This window comes from Oculina patagonica, chromosome 9 (assembly GCF_052425735.1).
Source record: "Oculina patagonica isolate OP01 chromosome 9, crgOcupat, whole genome shotgun sequence".
In the NCBI taxonomy this organism is placed as follows: domain Eukaryota; kingdom Metazoa; phylum Cnidaria; class Anthozoa; order Scleractinia; family Oculinidae; genus Oculina; species Oculina patagonica.
In genome coordinates, this window is record NC_135766.1 from 20,188,070 (window position 1) to 20,203,238 (window position 15,169).

The window sequence follows — 15,169 nt, forward strand, 5'->3', positions numbered from 1 at the left end:
TGAGGATAAAAAACTCAAAGCCGAAATTTAACAAACGAAACAAAACCAGACGAGTCTGTAGGCAGCTTGTTTACAAAATAACTATTCAAAGTGGCTATGAGCCACTAAACTCGGAAAAGTTATTATGAAACAAGAATCGAAAACAACAAACTGACAAGGAGAGATTTGCTAAAACAAATGTTAGTTTAGTTTCATTGTCATCTAGCTGCTCATCGAGAGCAGGCCAAAAGGGCAAGTGATAGAGTTCCCATCGGTTGCAAATTGTTTTCTTTCTTTTTTTTTCCTTTTTTTTTTTTTGAAGGTTAGGCAAAATAATAATATCATTAGAAAAATTAAGTTTTGGTCTATTTCAAGAAAACTGCCATTAATACAATATTTCGGCTGGTAGTTAAGTATGCATGTACCGTATTTATTCGGCTATAAGCCGAGACCCTAGACTTTTAGTTTTTGGAACCAGTTAGACTCTGACAAAAAATAAACCCAAATCACTCGGCTATAAGCCGAGACCCGATTTTTCCTTCAAACTATAAAACAATCCACGTGCAGCGAATCAACATATTCGTTAAATCACAACTATGTAATTGAAAAACAACAAATCACTGATAAAGAATGAATTTATTAATATAACCGTACACAAGCGTACAGTCACCTGAATTCAGAATCCCATCTCAAACAATCACGCATTCTTCCGAAAAGCAGTTATCGATCATCATGCCAAAAGCTACTGGTTTTCAAACAACTTAATCTTCAAATTGAAAGTTGTTGCCGAGGTAGAAACGATTCAGAACAACTGCAAAATCGCCAGAGAATACGGGATGATTCCTGATGATTCAGTGAATCTTCAGTTCGTCGCAATTCGCCAAGATGCTAGCGAAAAGATCAAGCAGATCAAGCGGGTGAACTTTAAATGTCATCAAAACGAAACATGTGCTGTTACCAGTATTTGTCGAGTATCCTCAATCCAATCAAACTCTTCTAAAGTGGTTTCTTTTAGCAGAGAACGTGAGAGAAGTCGTGGTATTTTAAGTTCTCGCTTTTGAACAAACTCGTAATGCAACAACAAGTCAAATAGATCGATTCCTTCTTGACCCTCTTTCTCTTGAAAAGTCACGTTAGCAGTGATTCTGCTAGACTACAAGCAGTGCAGTCCCTATTTTTTCGCAGAGTCCGTCGGGTTTGAAGCGAATTTTTTTTCGAGCTCTGCGAAAAAACAGGGACCACTCGTAGTCTATGATTCTGCAAATCAACTAAACTTAAAGAAAGGAACAGAAGGAAAGGAACAGAAACAGTCTCAGGCAGAAATAATTATTGTAGAAGAGATTGCGAGGAAAAAAATTGGGTCTCGGCTTATTTCCGAGTGTTTCGAGTTTTTTTGTCGGAGACTAACTGTTTCTAAAAACCAAACGTTTAGAGTCTCGGCTTAAAGCTGAATAAATACGGTATTTCAAGAAAACTGGCATGAATACAATATTTCGGCTGGTAATTAGGCATGTTAATATTATTCAACTTAACTAGAAATGTAGGTTATCAGAGGACAGGTCTAATTCTCTAGAGGCCGTAAAACACTTGCACGTATTGCGTGCCTATGTTTACAGGAATCGAGTGAAGGATGGAAGAAGTGAATTCACTTCGCCCACTACAACTCTTTTCCGAGTTAAAAACATACAGTCACGGGCGGGCACTATCGATCCGGGCATTTTTCACGGGAGAGCACTATGGGCTGATAGTGCCCTCCGGCGGACGGGCACTATCGCGTCACGTGTTCAATTTAAACCAATCAGAATCGGAGAAAATTTAGTGGTGAACTATAATTGGTAATAATACGGGGTCGTAATATTTCATAATTGTTCAAAATATCACGAGCCGCGAAGCGGCGAGTTATATTTAAACAATTTTAAAACGTTACATATATACCAGACAAATATTCAATGCCACCTGACGTTTACGACGATTGTAGCTCACTCCCAGATGTCATTTAAATTTCGTTTTGGAGCCTTTACGAAATGGAGCGGTTTTTTTCATTCTTCAATATGCGATAAATGTTATCTAAGGATAATTTTTAATTATGTCTTGCAACGTAAATACAAAATCGAAGTTTTCGCTTGGTCATCAAAAGTATGGAGCGATTTGCCAAAATGCCAATTACAGTTTTCCGTCTAGCGTGCTTTATTTTCACGGGCCAAACTAACTATTTAGATATGACAAACCATTAGGGACTGGTCAATAAGTATCAGGGGGGGGGGGGGTGGGCCGGAGCAATTGGAAAAGTGGTGGCTCGAAAATTTGTGACCCACCCCTTCCGTCTGGCTCAAAACTGACTAACCCACCCCTGACAGGCGGTTGAAAATTACACGACCCACCCCCTTTGCTAAAATAAAATCAAGGGACCTATCATTTCTTTATCACCTGTTAGGGGTTGGAGATTTTTTATTTGACTTCAGCTTTTAAAGTGAAATTACCTACATAGACATTTTCCCTGATGAACACTGCTGTTCCATGCACGTCTTTTTCCATTTCTTAACACACCAAAGAAGGATGAATTTATCACTTCTCATACTAGCCTTTTGTAAGTTTTCCATATTTTTGTGTGTAAAGTTCATGGGGAAGTTTAGATACAAACATATGCAAAAAACTGAATCAGTATATGATATTAATTCATAATCAGTTATTGAAGAGTTCATATTTTTATACAGAAATTAATAACATAAAATACAACCACTGACCATCATTCATATTTGCAATTGTTTGAGAAGAGAGTTTACTGGTATTAAAAGGCTTAAAGTCCAGCATGAATCTATGCAGCTTGAAGAGAGTCAGGTAAAACTGATGATATGATTACAAGCCATCTAGGGGGGTCAGGGGGCATGGTTCTCCGGGAAATTTTTATATTTGGGCCTTTTGAAATCGCTAGAAATTCATTTAAAACTGCTTACATGGAGAAATTTATCAATTTTATATACTGATGAATACAACTTTTCTTGGAACTACAACAGTTAAAAGTTAGTGAATAAATAAGATGACCCACCCCCTACGTGTAGATCAAAATTACATAACCCACCCCTTTTCGAAGGCTCAAAAACTGATGACCCACCCCATTTCTGCTCCGGCCCACCCCCCCCCCCCCCCCCTGTACTTATTGACCAGTCCCTTAGCAGAATTTTTTCTTTAGAACGTCTTGTTTGTCAATTAGTATATTATAGGAGTTATGACCTTGGTGTGTAAATTGAATCGCGAAATAATATTTTCCGATGGCTAAAAAGTTGACAAAAGCTTTTTAACTCAAGATGAAATTTAGCTTAAAACAATGACCAAAGGACAAATAACAAACTGTGTAACTGGCAAACTTTCTTCTTTCTATACTGGCGTGTTGAATGTGGTCTATGTTGCGTAAATTCCATCCGCCATTGTTGTCTCCGCCAGGGTATTTCGAAATTTTCTGGATTTCACCAAAAATAATCTCGCTGGAGATTTAAAACAATATATTTTTTTAAATTAGTTCACCTTATGGGTCTTTTTGACAAACTAAAAGAAATGCGAATATTTGGTATTGTCGATATCTACAGACAGTGACTTTAAATATACAGGTATTTTCTTCAGTTCCCCACTTGCCATGATGGACGGTCGGTTCGTTGTTCAAGCACTCATATTTAACACAAATTCAGAACCCTGTTCCTTTTCTTGAAGCTGATCTTGCTATCCATACACCTTCAGTGACTTTATGGGGCTAATTTTAGCATATCCACACAAGTAATAGCAGGTTTAGCCACTTCACCGAGAGGACGTGAGTCAGCAAGCCACGATTAGCAGTCGTCCAATTCGATTGAACATGATTTACGTTGTTTTTCCCCATACGATGACACCACTTCCACTTAAAGAAAATAAACACTGTCTGTATTTTATGGTTTAGCAAAGAATAGCAATTATTTAAGGTATTAACTTCTCAATTTCACTCCTAATATGAAGAAAGGATGGGCCGATACTCGATACCAATATTCGATACACCGATATACCACATCCATACAGCAACCAATGACGTGTCCCTCAAGTACCAAGTTAAACTTTTTTTGGGAGTTTTAGTCTCTTGACACCAAAAAACCTTACAAGTCCATGCAGGTTTAAGACAGGAACGCTAAACAGATTATTAACAGCACGATTTCAAAGTCGAATGACCGTTACTGCGTGGGACTCCTTTGAAAACATGATCCACCTGACCTTCCCTTCAACCGCCCAATGGCTGAAATACGTCCTTGTCAACTCAAGCTATGTCTTGAAAGGGTTAAGGACCTGTATGTAAACTACCGTTCTGTCATTGATGGCTACATAGCCAAAGTCATGCCTGCAAGGTTTATAAAGAAGAAACTAAGAGAAGAAGACGTAATAAATTCTTCACCACCCTGTTACCAGCCAAGAATGCAGGCAAGATCACAGGGTGAAATAAGACGTTTCCGTATCGCGGAAACACTACGGAATCTTGAACGTGTGCATTTCCGTTGCATTTCCGCAGAACGGATACAACGGATACGCGACAGCACAATATTCCTGCCTGATTGTACATTTCCGCAACGTTTCCGTTTGCGGACACCTTTTGATTCTGTTTCCGTGACGTTTACTCGACTGAAACGTTACTGAAGCCTGTTGATACTCTTTTCATAAGGGCCAGCTCGCTCAGCCGGCTTAGAGGGATCAGGGGCAGTTCAGAGGCCCAGAGCTGCTTTTACCCCAGTGTCAAAACGAGTGTCAGTCACACGACCTCACACGGACGATTGCTACTTCGTCAAATAAGTTCAAAACATTCCAGAGGAAAAATAAGTCAATAGCTGAACACTTTGACGATAATTTGCCGATTTAAATATTTTGATTTCGGTTTACTTCTTCGGTTTATTTATTTCTTTTTGTTGTTGTTGTACGACGGCCGCGGTACAAAGGTCGATTCACTGAACTGGCCGAGTGACAATCGAGTCAGGGACTGGTTACTAACAGATCATGCGCAACAAAGATCATTCCCGGCGTTCTCTTTGATTTAGATGAGTTTTGGCGGTCGGTTTCGAAGTTCGCCTAACGAAGAATCGACATTTTCAGTCGCCTTAAGGGCAGTTTTCTTCACGTAAGGACCACTTTGTTTCCAAGGTAGCTGTATGGAGTTGTCTTCTACCGGATTTCAGATCAGCACTGCTGTAAAGGCCAAGTTTCTTATTAAGGTAAGCTTTTAAAAACCTATTTGCACGGGTGATCATGACTCGTGTTTCATCCCTGGGTTTCATAGAAGCTTTACATTTGCGTTGCCTTGTTGGTGTATGAGCTATTTAAGCTTAAGTTTCATAATTCTGTGCTTGTGTTTTAAAATTAGACTTTAAATTTATGTTATGGCCAAAGTTCATGGCCACGTGAGCTACATTTCTGGTTAATGATTGTTTCAATGATATTAGGTTTTTATCATAATGTTTTGAAGTCAGTAAATTGTTACATTGTAAGCTTACTTTGTACATGTGTCATAAACATACCAAATGGACAACATTTGGTAGTTTTCCACTATTATATGCTGTTGAGATCAGAACTAAGTGAGCTAAGTTTGATTTTTGCTAACAACATTCACTGACACAAGTTGGCTGCCTACTGGTTACGTGGGATGTGCAGACACAACATTTTACAGCATTAATTATAATGAAAGATGCAGAATTGTCACAGCACAGGAAAGGAACAATGATACATGTAGTTTTCCACAACTATATGTTGTTGAGTTGCGAACTACAAGTATTAACAGCTTTTGACACTTGTTTGACTTTCGCGAACACGATTCATTGACTCAAGTGTGCCGCCCATGGTTTCAGTGGTATGATATTAGATTTTTATCACAACATTTTATGAGAGGCAGAATTTTCATAGCACAGGAAAGGAACAATGATAGTTTTCCACAACTATATGTTTTTGAGTTGCAAATTATTAACAGCTTTTAATAGATTTTTGACTTTCGTGAGCATGATTCATTGACTCAAGTGTGCCGCCCATGGTTTCAGTGGGAAGGCCTTTTACCCATTTCTGAGTGGGTGAAAAAATCACTTGTTTCAATGATATTAGATTTTCAATACAACATTTTTAAGAGGCAGAATTGTCATAGCACAGGAAAGGATCAATGATAGTTTTCCACAACTATATGTTTTTGAGTTGCGAATTATTAACAGCTTTTAATAGATTTTTAACTTTCGCGAGCATGATTCATTGACTCAAGTGTGCCGCCCATGGTTTCAGTGGGAAGGCCTTTTACCCATTTCTGAGTGGGTGAAAAAATCACTTGTTTCAATGATATTAGATTTTTAATACAACATTTTATAAGAGGCAGAATTGCCATAGCACAGGAAAGGATCAATGATAGTTTTCCACAACTATGTCTTTTTGAGTTGCGAATTATTTACACCTTTTAATAGATTTTTTACTTTTGCGAACACGATTCATTGACTCAAGTGTGCCGCCCATGGTTTCAGTGGGAAGGCCTTTTACCCATTTCTGAGTGGGTGAAAAAATCACTTGTTTCAATGATATTAGATTTTTAATACAACATTTTATAAGAGGCAGAATTGCCATAGCACAGGAAAGGATCAATGATAGTTTTCCACAACTATGTCTGTTTGAGTTGCGAATTATTTACAGCTTTTAATAGATTTTTTACTTTTGCGAACACGATTCATTGACTCAAGTGTGCCGCCCATGGTTTCAGTGGGAAGGCCTTTTACCCATTTCTGAGTGGGTGAAAAAATCACTTGTTTCAATGATATTAGATTTTTAATACAACATTTTATAAGAGGCAGAATTGCCATAGCACAGGAAAGGATCAATGATAGTTTTCCACAACTATGTCTTTTTGAGTTGCGAATTATTTACAGCTTTTAATAGATTTTTTACTTTTGCGAACACGATTCATTGACTCAAGTGTGCCGCCCATGGTTTCAGTGGGAAGGCCTTTTACCCATTTCTGAGTGGGTGAAAAAATCACTTGTTTCAATGATATTAGATTTTTAATACAACATTTTATAAGAGGCAGAATTGCCATAGCACAGGAAAGGATCAATGATAGTTTTCCACAACTATGTCTTTTTGAGTTGCGAATTATTTACAGCTTTTAATAGATTTTTGACTTTCGCGAGCATGATTCATTGACTCAAGTGTGCCGCCCATGGTTTCAGTGGGAAGGCCTTTTACCCATTTCTGAGTGGGTGAAAAAATCACTTGTTTCAATGATATTAGATTTTTAATACAACATTTTATAAGAGGCAGAATTGCCATAGCACAGGAAAGGATCAATGATAGTTTTCCACAACTATGTCTTTTTGAGTTGCGAATTATTTACAGCTTTTAATAGATTTTTGACTTTCGCGAGCATGATTCATTGACTCAAGTGTGCCGCCCATGGTTTCAGTGAGAAGGCCTTTTACCCATTTCTGAGTGGGTGAAAAAATCACTTGTTTCAATGATATTAGATTTTTATTACAACATTTTATGGGAGGCAGAATTGTCATAGCACAGGAAAGGATCAATGATAGTTTTCCACAACTATATGTTTTTGAGTTGCGAATTATTTACAGCTCAAGTGTGCCGCCCATGGTTTCAGTGGGAAGGCCTTTTACCCATTTCTGAGTGGGTGAAAAAATCACTTGTTTCAATGATATTAGATTTTTAATACAACAGTTTATAAGAGGCAGAATTGTCATAGCACAAGAAAGGATCAATGATAGTTTTCCACAACTATATGTTTTTGAGTTGCAAATTATTTACAGCTTTTAATAGATTTTTGACTTTCGCGAGCATGATTCATTGACTCAAGTGTGCCGCCCATGGTTTCAGTGGGAAGGCCTTTTACCCATTTCTGAGTGGGTGAAAAAATCACTTGTTTTAATGATATTAGATTTTTAATACAACATTTTATGGGAGGCAGAATTGTCATAGCACAGGAAAAGAACAATGATAGTTTTCCACAACTATATGTTTTTGAGTTTTCGAATTATTAACAGCTTTTGATAGATTTTTTACTTTTGCGAACACGATTCATTGACTCAAGTGTGCCGCCCATGGTTTCAGTGGGATGTGCCTTTACTTTTGAGTGGGTGAAAAGTTTACTTGTTCCAATGTACAGGCACATACACTGTACATGTAATTTATAGGAAAGTCACAAATTATGACAGCCTTTCATGTACTGTACAATGTGTACAGTGCTATCTGCAACTGAGCTGGAAACTGAATTTGCATTATCCAAACAATGCCCAATTGTACAAATAGGGCCACCCATAGTACATATATAAAAGTAACATTGTATATGAATATAGATATCTCCGAATGGAAAAATGGCACAATCAATTCATATTATTTTGTACATGTAATTGTCTGACACTTTTTTTTGTCTTTATTATGCTTTATTGCTGTGAGCCATTTTGGAGTATAGTGAGCATGAAGAAGTCAAGGAAATTACTCAAGTATAAGAAACTGGAAGAGTTTCTGGAAGGAAAATGTTAAGGTAGGTACCTACATGTAAAAGTCATAAGACTTTATAATAATCAGGATAAAGATCATCTACAAGGAGTCTCTAAATATTCAAAATTTTTAAGGATGTTTGCTCATGGACTGCAAAGACCATTTTAAAGTGGTACATGTATGGCTTATAAATCTCGTCAACTTCAAGTCAAACAAACACGTTTAATTACAAATTTTTACTTTCGAGTGGTAAAATTCATACATTTTTCATATCATATGCAGCTACATTTTGTAGCCCTACCAGCCCATCCCCTACTGCAGTCGCAGCAGGGTCGATTGAATATTTATTTTTTCAAGTTAATAATTGACAGTTTACTGATTTTTTAGCACTTCAGTATAGAGTACAGTGCAAATTGCACAACCATACATTGTTATGATAAAAGTGGAAAATTGGCTGCTCTAATTAATGGGCAACTGTGGTGAGTTGCAAGAACCAGAATTCGAGTTATCAGGGTAAATTTGACCCAAATTTTGTTAAGGGAAACAAAATTTAGTTCGAGTTAGGGGGGGGGGGGGTTCGAGTTGTCCAAGTTCGAGTTAACCGAGTAAAAATGACTGAAAAGTGGGATCAAATCCAAGGGAAATAGAAGTTAGTTCGAGTTAGCGGGGTTGTTCGAGTTATCCCAGTTCGAGTTACTGGGGTACTACTGTTTCTGTGTATTCGTACCTAAAGTATAGAGTTTCAACTGAGATGGTACATGTAAAACAACACTTCCAATAATATGCTGCATCAAGTCACCCCTACATTGTAGCAGTGTTTTGGTTTCAAAAACCTATATACCTTCAATAACAACCATAGTTACATTGTATGTTCAACTTCCTTCCAGCCATTTTTATGTGTAGTTAAAAGGTATGTGGTCTTTTGCAGCACTTATAATTTCCAGGGGATGGTATGGGTGGTTGTAAGTCAGAAAGCTTGGTATTTATGATTGTTACAAGGTCTTCAGTAAATCTATCAAATCCCTACTCAATCATATCCATCCTACACCCCTCCAAAATATGATCAGTTCCTTGCGTGTCAAGATGAGCAATATCTTGGAATATATAAACGAAGCACCTATTTATCAGAGTCAAATGATTACCTAGACAGCGCAAAAATTTAGGGAGGCTCACAACAGCTTTCAGCACTTTACAGCTTTCATAATTTGATGGGTCAGTGCTACAACACATTTATCGGTTACTGCTACAAAAATTGTATCAAATTACAGTGGTACCCCGATATAACGATCTTCGATATAACGATATTCCCGATATAACGATGAATATGTTATGTCCCGGCAATAGTAAAATGTATGGGAAGGAACCCCGATATAACGATTCCTCAATATAACGATATAATTTTACTGCCCCCTTGGCATATCGTTATATCGGGGTTCCACTGTAATGCCCAATCATTGATAAATAAATTGTGATTTTTTCTTGACATCACTGTAACCATAGCAATGGTATAACCTGTTAAAAACACAGTTTTTTTTTTCAACACAAAAAATTCTCTGGAGCCGTTTCAGAGCCACCTTAAATTATTAAGGTGGCTCTGAAACGGCTCCAGAGAATTTTTTTAACTTTGCAAAACGTTGTATCCAAATATGCTGATCATTATTCAGTGATAAAAATGGGGGTCACTGGACTCGTTTTTGAGTTATAAGCGCTTAAAGGGAAAATAAAGGGTGTTTTTACTGGTAATACTGTTGTTATGGTAACCAGTGATGTCAAGAAAATTACCGTAACTTGTTCAGCGATGATTGGACATTGGTTTGATATCATTACTGTAGCAGCAACTGTTTAAGTTTCGTTGTACTGACCTATCAAAGTTCAAGAGCTAACAAGTGCTGGAAACCGTTGTTAGCCTCCTTAAAGCCATGTCTGTATTTCCATGTTACAAAACAGATCCTCCCATCAAATGAAAAAGTAGTATGAGTTAAGCAAAATATCTCTGTTTATAATCCTATTTAATCTTGTCTTTAGACCTGAAATAATCGTCAAGAAGTCAAATCCATCACCACAGGACAAGAATAATTCACGAACGTCAAAGAAAGCAAGAGAGAGGAAAGACGAGGATTGACAACTAAGTTTCCTCAAACGAATCACATTTAACGGACAGCAACGGAAATTTTAGTTCAATCACAAGGCATTGCTGCATTTAAAGAACAATACTTAGTTTGAATGCTTTCAAATGTAATAGTCAGCAAGCAACACGTTTGTTTCAAGAAAGGATTATACTGTAGTTCGTAGATTTACTTAGACATTCTCTTACTTACGAAATAAAATGAATTACCACTTAAAATGAGTGTTACTTGTATACATACTTGTAATTCTCCAATCCGAAAGAAAAGAACACGTGGAAATCAGCTCGCTTTATTTGGCGGCCACGTTTAATTTACGCAATATTTCACAAATAATAAAGTTTTCGTAGTTGTCGGCCTTCCAAGATTAGGACAATAGCATTTTGATCTAAACCATCTGGGTCATTATGTATATACTCCTGATTTACGAGCTGCGGAAACTTGACGATTCTTATTATTTTTCACTTTCCGTATGTCGGAAACCTAGCGGAATATTGTGTGTCCGCCGAATTTACGAGCTGCGGAAACATGATTATTGCGTGTCCGCCATACTTACGAACTGCGGAAACGCGTCTGTTGCACGAGATTACGCAAAACGTAAACTTAACGGATACACGCGTTTAAGTGATGCGTTTAAGCGACGCCGCAACTGCGGAAACGTGACGTATACACGTGTTTCCCGCAACGGTTACTTAAATTTCCTTTTGCGGAAATTCACGTTTCCGTTAAGTAACCGTTGTAAAAACGGAAACTGAAACGCTTTATTTCACCCTGTGGATCCGTGGGATGCTAGACGCAGCGGCAAAGTTATAGATATAGATTTAGGCAAGCCTAAAAGCGGAGCTCCCCATTTATTTTATTTTCACTGGAGCTTACAATGTTTTCATTCTGGTGATAAAGCGGCCAAAGTACTAATGCTTACGGTGGTTTATAGGTGCAAGACAAATTTAAATCGCTCACGGTTAAACTGAATGTTTGCAGTACGGCAAAAATATTAATCTTAAAGCAGGGCAAATATCATTACTCGTGGCACGAAAAATTACTTCAGAGTATAGTAAATTATCTGCTTTCTAGCAATAGAAAGTAGTTTCGCGATCCTGTTATAACTTCGCAGCAGTTATATATAAGCAGTAAAGAAATAACAAATCAGAACATATAAACTGATTCAGGTAAAAATAAACTTGTGCTGTTACATCTTTTTTTTTTTTTTTTTTTTTTTTTTTAATTGCAAAACACAGAAAAAAACAACTTACAGTTCACTTACTTACATTGCTTACAGGACAATTACCTACATCACTTACTGGATAATTACTTACAATACAATTACTTACATTACTTACACTATATTAAGTTACATTGTATTAATTAATTAATTAATTTATTAATTTATTTAAGAGACTACTTACATACAATACACATTACTTACAATACTAACAAAGTACAACACCACAAATACAATTATTTCCGTACAGTGTTAGCCTTAGGGTTTTCTTCATTTTTTTAACAGTTGCTTGTTGCGAAATTCGTTTAATTATAATTATCACCCACTTAGATTTCTAACGATTATCATTTGACGCTGCTCCAGTTTTGAGGCTGTTGTAACATGCCAGAAAGTCAGAGAAATGTTTCATTTCAGGGGACAAGTTGCGTGTCCTACAGGACCATATATAATATCTCGCCACAAGAAAATTAAAATTAAGTTTCTGTTTATTTTTGGATGTGTCTGGCCTTAGGCCTAAAACTATATTTAAAGAAAGGTTGTATGTTCTCAGCGCAAGATTTTGGCTTACAAGAAGTTCCTTAAAGTTTTGCCAGAAGGTAGAGACAACTCTACAGGACCAGAAAAGATGAATTAGGCTTTCCTTCTCAGTTTTGCAGAAACTACAGAGATCGTTATCTTTTATTCCTACTTTTTTAAGAAAATCATTAGTCGCTAGTCGTCTATGCAGCAATTTGAATTGAAATACAATAAGTTTTGTAGATTTGGTACACTGGAAAGATAGCTGGTACGCTGCATTCCAGTCTATTGGTGTGCTGTTACATCTTAAAAGCTTTTGATTTTCTTACGAACAAGCAGCCACGCACTCGATTTTAGCCAGAGCTCTGGTTTCTAAATAGATCCATTGTTGATGAAGCTAAGTGAAACCCGATTAGCTTTCGAATGCTCCTTCATGTACGACGCTAGCCTACAGATAGATACAAAAGTCATCGATCGATTATGGCTCTCAATGTCCACTTTTTTGGCGGTCGATTACTTTCTACACGGAATTGTCAGCCACATTTTATTTCTTTGCTTCTTGTTTTTCTTGTCAAACCCCTTTAAATTTTAAAATCCGCCTTTTTACGGCCGTCTTGCTTCACTCTTTCTACTATCAAACTATGGGCGCCATGTTGTACGACGCACGTACGTCGTACGCGCCCGCGAACCATGCCGCTAGCCATGATGACCATGAAAAACCAAAAGCATGGCTCTGTTAATTTTCTATGTGTATGGGTCTCTGCTCTGCGGCCGCTGGGAGCTCCGCTATTACTCCTACAGGGCACACCTAGCAGGGGTCCTTATGCGCTCTATCATGGAAAGGTTGTCCTCATCGCCGACGCAGAACAGAAGTTAGGTATCTGCTTAAGACTGCGACTCCCTTTGGTCCCTGTGGTGGAGTGGGAACCTCAACGATGAACCCGAAGAGTATCAAATGCAGGTCCACTTTTTTGGTGCCACTTCCTCCACTTGTTGTTCCAATAAAGCTTTGCGAAAAACCGCCGATGATAATGAGGACAAGTATGGCAGTCAAGTTGCGGAAACCGTCCACTGTATTTTTTTTTATGCCAACGACCTCCTCAACTCTATTCATACCACCAACCAAGCAACCACCCTAGTTTTTAAGTTGATTGTCATGCTGAAAGAGGGCGGATCTTATCTGATGACAATATATCATAGTCCTCATTGTCATCAGGTCACGTGTGAGTGATCTTCTCGAGTTTTATTCACCCATCATTCTCTTAGTCAAAGTGCTAATTCAAGACCTCTGAAAGGATTATTTTGAATTATTTTGACTCGCTGAGTCCTTGTACGCGCTTGAATTTTTATTTTAGTTCTATGTGCTTCCAATGCTTTCTGCCACGTCTGTTATTCGGCGAAAACGAAAGAATACGGAATAAATAAACTCAAAACAAATTTTGAAAGCAGAGTTTGTGGAACTAACCTTTATTCTCAATACCTTCGTCATTCTGTGAATTTTGTTAACTTGCAAAATTTTCGTGAAGTCTTTTACTTTCGCGATGACTGAATCCGGCCACAATTTGCTAGATTTCCACGTAAAAGAACTTTAAAATGGTTGAATACATTTTATACCGTGTCAGTTTGCCTTTTTCCTCTCCATTCTTCTGACTTTTATAGCTTTAAGAGAACTTTTAAACGTTTTTGTCGCGTCGAACCGTGAATTTTGTATGTGTAGCTGGACCTGTGTTTATTCTTTCGGCCGCTGTGATTGGTTTACCGCGTCCACCGATGAACTTGTTGAGAATGACACATTTGATCACGAAAAATACAATAGATTCCTATTTCTTTGACCAACGTTTTCTATACTAATTTCATACTAGAATAGCTGACACTAGGTTGCCCCCGAAGTTTCGACGATGTTTATCGTTTTCTCTGCTGTTCATCCCACTCAACATAGAAATTAATTTTCTATTTTGGATGATTATTAATTATGATACGATAAATTATTTAATACAAGAACGCAACAGCATCGACTCATTTGTCATGTTTTGCTGTGGTGGGGGACCAGCGACCAGCAGACAGAAAAGTCCGTCGTCTATTTACACGGTCGACCATCGCGGCGCGTGCCGTTCGCGACTTCGTCGCTTTGAATGGGCCGCTTTGCGGGCCCCGCGCCGCACCCGGATCTCTTGATTCTTCTGATGCCCATAAGTTTTCTCCATCAAGTAGTTTGTGCCTGTAAATCACGGTCAGTTGGACAAAGGCCACGATCACGCCATGACCTCAACTTTTAAAAGGAAAGGAACGAAAGCCACGAAGAAACGCGACTCTAAGTCGCCGCTTCTGTTTCCGGCGCCCCGCGAGTCTAACATTTCTCGAGATCTTTTTTAAGTTTTGTAATCTCTCAGACGATCAAGGCTTTCTCCGTCAAGTAGTTTGCGCTTGGTAATCGCGGTTTTGGACAAGGCGCTACGCGAATAAATATGGATATGTTCGTACGTGTTCAGACATATTTCTCTCGGCCACCAGATGTAAAAATGTATTCACTCTCTGCGAGAATATCGCGCTCACATGATTGCTTTCGCTTTTAGACATGTGAAATGAATAGGCCCGAAAAAACCTCAAATTATCTTTCAAAATTCTGCCCAACTGCAATCAACGTTTACAAGCGTCGTTTGTTTGCTTGTTGTCATCCGTGCACGTGCCAGCTGGGCGTCATCATTACCCAATCACGTTACTTGCGCACATGACCAATCACCGTATTCGGCATTTACAACTCTCGATACCTACTTGCGGGCTTTCAGCTTGTCGGCATTTTACAACTCCCGAGACATTTGCGGGCAAAAATTGATCAAATCGAGATTTT

General features: G+C 38.1%; 1 protein-coding gene and 1 long non-coding RNA gene across 2 annotated transcripts in view; both read left to right on the forward strand.

Moving 5' to 3' along the window:
• LOC144665010 (uncharacterized) overlaps window positions 1-15,169 on the forward strand; it is a 58,720-nt gene that overhangs the window by 42,488 nt on the left and 1,063 nt on the right. The gene's annotated exons all lie outside the window — the stretch shown is intronic.
• On the forward strand, window positions 7,631-10,804 carry LOC144666077 (uncharacterized). Its single transcript, XR_013573116.1, has 2 exons — window positions 7,631-8,503; window positions 10,486-10,804. It is a non-coding gene; the product is annotated as an uncharacterized LOC144666077 (long non-coding RNA).